Below are 6000 nucleotides of genomic sequence, written 5' to 3'. Positions count from 1 at the left end.
CAATTTTTTTGCCCTTCTTATCAGGCTGGTTAGGACTGACGAGTAACGTTTTGTTTGGTCTCTGGTTATGTGACCCATTCTGTACTGTTTTTCATATGTGTATTTCCCCTGTTGGTTAGTGTATTTCCCAGTGGGTTAGTGTATTCCCCCTGTGGGTTAGTGTATTTCCTCTGTGGGTTAGTGTATTTCCTCTGTGGGTCGGTGTATTTCCTCTGGGTTATTGTATTCCCCCTGTGGGTTATTGTATTCCCCCTGTGGGTTAGTGTATTTCCCCTGTGGGTTAGTGTATTTCCCCTGTGGGTTAGTGTATCTCCCCTGTGGGTTAGTGTATTTCCCTTGTAGGTTAGTGTATTTCCCTGTGGGTTAGCATAATCCCCCTGTGGGTTACTGTATTTCCACTGAAGGTTAGTGTATCCCCCTGTGGGTTAATGCATTCCCTGTGGGTTAGTGTATTTCCCCTGTGGGTTAGTGTATACATCTGTGGGTTAGTGTATCCCCCTATGGGTTATTTCCTGTGGGTTAATGCATCCCCTGTGGGTTAGTGTATTTCCCCTGTGGGTTAGTTATTTCCTCTGTGGGTTAATGCATTCCCTGTGGGTTAGTGTATTACCCCTGCAGGTTAGTGTATTTCCCCTATGGGTTAGTGTATTTCCCCTTTGGCTTAGTGTCTTTCCTCTGTGGGTTAGTGTATTCCCCTTATGGCTAAGTGTATTCCCCTATGGATTAGTGTATTCCCCTGTGGATTAGTGTATTCCCCCTGTGGGGTAGTTATTTCCTCTGTGGGTTAATGCATTCCCTGTGGGTTAGTGTATTCCCCTGTGGATTATTGTATTTTTCCTGTGGATTAATGTATTCCTCTTGTGGGTAAGTGTATTCCCTCTGTAGGTTAGTGTATTCTCATTGTGGGTTAGTGTATTCCCATTGTGGCTTATTGTATTCCCATTGTGGGTTAGTGTATTCCCATTGTGGGTTAGTGCACTCCCATTGTGGGTTAGTGTATTCTCATTGTGAGTTAGTGTATTCCCATTGTGGGTTAGTGTATTCTCATTGTGGGTTAGTGTATTCCCATTGTGGGTTAGTGTATTCCCATTGTAAGTTAGTGTATTCCCCCTGTAAGTTAGTGTATATTCCCTGTAGGTTAGTGTATTCCCCTGTGAGCTAGTGTATTCCCCCTGTAGGTTAGTGTATTCCCCCTGTAGGTTAGTGTATTCCCCCTGTGGGTTAATGTATTCCCCCTGTGGGTTAATGTAATCCCCCTGTATGTTAGTTTATTCCCACTGTGGGTTAGTGTATTCCCCTGTCAGTTTATTTCCCTGTGGATTAGTGTATTCTCTTGTGGGTTAGTGTACAGTGGTGCCTTGAGTTTTGGCCATAATTTGTTCCAGAAGGCTGTTTGAGTGCCGTTACCAAACGAATTTGTTCCCATAAGGAATAATGTAAATTAGATTAGTCCATTTCAAACCCCCTAAAATACACTTACAAAAGCACTTACTTAATTGTTTGAGTTGGGAGCTGAACAAAACTCAGAGCACCACTGTATTTTCCCTATGGGATAGTGTATTCCCCCTGTGGGTTAGTGTATTCCTCTTGTGGGTTAGTGTGTTTCCCCTGTGGGTTAGTGTATTTCCCCTGTGGGTTAGTGTATTTCCCATGTGGGTTAGTGTATTGAAGAATTGGCTAAATTTTTGTGATTTTTTCCAAGTTTTAATGACTAGCATGGAAACCCACAGGACTTAAATCCTATAGTGTTTGGAAACTTATTAAGCATCTTTGCCAAGAGGCCTCTTTCAACTAGCATACAGAATTTACCCCCAGCCTCGTCACCGCTCTAAGACTTATTTTATCTTCCCCCCATGTTGACAGCCCCACATTTGACACACACTCCCTCTTTGACTTTTTGACAGCAACCGATTTATTACACAAGCTTTTATAATACTTCCTTTAGTACTCCTCACAGCTCTTCCTAACTCTACCTCTGTTATCCTCACCATCCTTGCTACTCTATGATCCAACATCATTTCTTGCCCTGCAGTGCTGTATGACCCTAATGAGTTTAGCATTTCATTTTGATTATAATAATATAATGCCAAGAGGCATAAACTTCATGGCATGGGCATGTTCTCCATTAAGCAGTTGTTGGAGGGTATTAACTTTTCTCCATAAGTTTGCTATATCATTGTCCAGGAGACTTATGGAGTGTATCAAAAGGAAGGGTAATCTTATGAAATACAGTGGTACCCCGAGTTTCGGCCATAATTCGTTCGAGTGCCATTATCGGACGAATTTGTTCCCATAAGGAATAATGTAAATTAGATTAGTCCATTTCAACCCCCCCAAAAATACACTTACAATAATACACTTACATAATTGTTCGAGTTTGGAGCTGTACGAAACTCGGGGTACCACTGTATTAGCTTAGCTTATGTGAAGAACACACTCATATTTCAGTATTACATCTGTAAAGTAATAGCACGTTGTTAGCAGTCTCATTTTTTGCGTGATTTATTTATGCACATGAATAAATAGATCACAGAATTACTCAGTTCATTGCTTAATTATAAAGCAGAGACTCTTAAATATCATGTTATATGTACAGTTAAATGGACTTGTAAGTTTCCTTATGTGTTTATGAAAATGGTAAACAGTACCTACAAGTTGACAAGTAAGCCACATATGCAACAGTCAGGTATCTTTATTTCAAAATGTTTTACCTACACAGTAGACTTCTTTAGTCGAGTACTGCTTCTGCTGCCTCCTCTGTATTTGATTAAAGAAACCTACTGTACACAGTAGGCTAAATGTTTTGGAATAAAGATACCAAACTATTGCTCGTGTCTTACTTGTCAGCTTACAGCTTGTGCTACAACCTGCATGAGTGCAGTTGAAAGAAAGTTCAAAACTGAGAGGCAAATGCTTGACAGACTCAGTTTCCATCCATTGTATTGCTAGTCAGACAATAACTGATTTCATACACATTTTGAGCACCAGCAGTTCAAACCATGCTGACCTTAAGACTTCCTTATTTATGCTCTGATCTTTTAATTTGATTATCAGCCAAAACTGGCATGGGAAACCCCTTCATAGATGTGTCCATTAGTAATCATCCCATTGTACTTAGGTTATCAGCCTCTAGTGTGCTACTTTAGGTTGTTGATACTTACATACAAAGGAGAACGGTGAAGAACACGAGGAGTTTGAGGTAATCAGTCCCTCAGCCTTGAATCAATGTGGTCAGTCCATCAATCTTGAAAAGAATACAGTATATGTGCGAAGAAGTAGCTTATATACTGTAGGCAGGAGAGGTGCAGCAGTCATAGGTGGTATCACATTTGTTCACTGTGGAAGTAGGTCATGCCCAAGGGATAAGATCTTCCACATTGGACAAATGTGATACCACCTATGACTGCTGCACCTCTCCTGCCTACAGTATATAAGCTACTTCTTCGCACATATGCTGTATTCTTTTCAAGATTGATGGACTGACCACATTGATTCAAGGCTGAGGGACTGATCACCTCAAACTCCTCCTGTTCTTCACCATTCTCCTTTGTATGGATTGATGAAGCCACTGTGTGGCAAAACATTTCATCATTAAAGATACCCAAGTGCTGCACCTGTCTAATTTATCAACTTGTCGGTTCTCTGAACCAACGAGTCAATTAATGCCCAGGTATCCACTTACTGGCAGGTGAAAAGGGGTAGGTAAGGAAACATCCCAGCACTGGTGAAACATTAGATATGTTTCCTTCCTTGTCATTTGTTGTAATCTCTTACTGATTTTAGGAGTGATATACCGTCCCCCTAACTTAGATAGGGACCAAGGGAAACTACTATGGGAGGAAATTGTTAAGGCCACAAGGCACGATAATGTAGTAATTCTAGGAGACTTTAACTTTAGTCATGTTGATTGGAATTTCTTGACTGGGAATTTAGAATCGTACGACTTCTTAGAAGTATTTCAGGATTGTTTTTTGAAGCAGTTTGTGACAGAACCTACAAGGGGAAATAACCTGCTTGACTTAGTTATGGCAAACAATGAATCCCTTGTTAATAATTTAGAAATTTCAGAGGAACTGGGTGCTAGCGACCACAAGTCAATTACATTTAGCATTGAATGGAAGTACGATAGTAGCGATAACTCAGTAACAGTCCCAGATTTTCGCTTAGCAGATTACGATGGGCTTAGAGAACACTTATCATCTGTTGACTGGGGTAACGAAGAGAGCTATCAATATGACAGTTTTCTGAACACTATACATGCTGCTCAAAGAGCGTTTATCCCATATAAAGAAATTAGATCAAATAGAAATGACCCAAAATGGATGAATAATAGGCTCAAATATCTACTAGGGCATAAGAAAGGAATTTATAGGCGTATCAAAAGAGGTGAGGGTCATCTTATGAATCAGTATATTGACATTAAGAGGGACATTAAAAAGGGGATAAGAAAAGCTAAAAGGGACTATGAAATTAAAGTTGCTAGGGATTCTAAAACTAACCCAAAAAGTTTTTTCCAGGTCTATAGAACAAAAGTTAGAGATAAGATAGGTCCCCTTAAAAATAACTATGGGCACCTTACTGACAATGAGAATGAAATGTGCTTGATTTTAAATAATTATTTTCTCTCAGTTTTTACACAGGAAGACACTAACAATATTCCAGTAATTAATTTTTACAGTGGGCTAGAAGAAGATAAATTATGTAACATCACAGTCACTAGTGAGATGGTTGTGAGGCAGATAGACAGACTGAAGCAAAATAAGTCGCCGGGTCCTGATGAGGTTTTTTCAAGGGTTCTTAAGGAATGCAAAATGGAACTCTGTGAACCATTAACTAATATTTTTAATTTATCTCTTCAAACAGGTGTAGTGTCTGATATGTGGAAGATGGCTAATGTAACTCCTATTTTTAAAACAGGGGACAAGTCGTTACCGTCAAATTACCGCCCAATAAGCCTGACCTCAATTGTAGGCAAATTACTAGAGTCAATTATAGCTGAGATTATAAGAAGCCATCTCGATAAGCATAGCTTGATTAATGATACTCAGCATGGATTCACAAGAGGCCGGTCTTGTCTAACTAATTTATTAACTTTCTTCAGTAAAGCTTTTGAGGCTGTTGACCACAATAAAGAATTTGATATTATTTACTTAGATTTTAGTAAGGCTTTTGATAGAGTTCCGCACCATAGACTGTTAAAGAAAGTGGCAGCTCATGGCATTGGGGGAAAAGTGCTCTCGTGGATCGAGTCATGGCTCACTGACAGGAAGCAGAGAGTGTCCATAAATGGGGTTAAATCCGAGTGGGGATCTGTAACAAGTGGCGTTCCACAGGGATCAGTCTTGGGCCCGTTGTTATTTATAATATATATCAATGATCTTGATGAGGGAATTACTAGTGATATGAGCAAATTCGCCGATGACACAAAGATAGGTAGGATAATTGATTCAAACGTAGATGTTAGGGAACTTCAGGAGGATTTAAACAAACTCTATTCTTGGTCAGAAAAGTGGCAGATGCAGTTCAATGTAGATAAATGCAAGGTTTTGAAGCTTGGGAGTGCCCATAACCCTAGTACTTATAAATTAAATGATGTAGAACTTAGCCATACAGATTACGAAAAGGACTTGGGGGTTATGGTGAGCAGCAACCTTAAACCAAGACAGCAATGCCTAAGCGTACGTAATAAGGCAAATAGATTACTGGGATTTATATCAAGAAGTGTAAGCAACAGAAGTCCAGAGGTCATACTGCAGCTTTATACATCATTAGTAAGGCCTCACCTTGATTATGCAGCTCAGTTCTGGTCTCCGTATTACAAAATGGACATAAATTCGTTAGAAAACATTCAGCGTAGGATGACTAAATTAATACATAGCATCAGAAATCTTCCTTATGAAGAAAGATTGAAGACTCTTAAGTTACATTCACTTGTTAGACGAAGAATGAGAGGAGACCTGATCGAAGTGTATAAGTGGAAGATAGGTATTAATAAAGGGG

The sequence above is a fragment of the Cherax quadricarinatus genome, unplaced genomic scaffold (assembly GCF_038502225.1).
Source record: "Cherax quadricarinatus isolate ZL_2023a unplaced genomic scaffold, ASM3850222v1 Contig246, whole genome shotgun sequence".
Lineage (NCBI taxonomy): Eukaryota > Metazoa > Arthropoda > Malacostraca > Decapoda > Parastacidae > Cherax > Cherax quadricarinatus.
Note: the sequence above shows the minus strand (reverse complement) of the source record.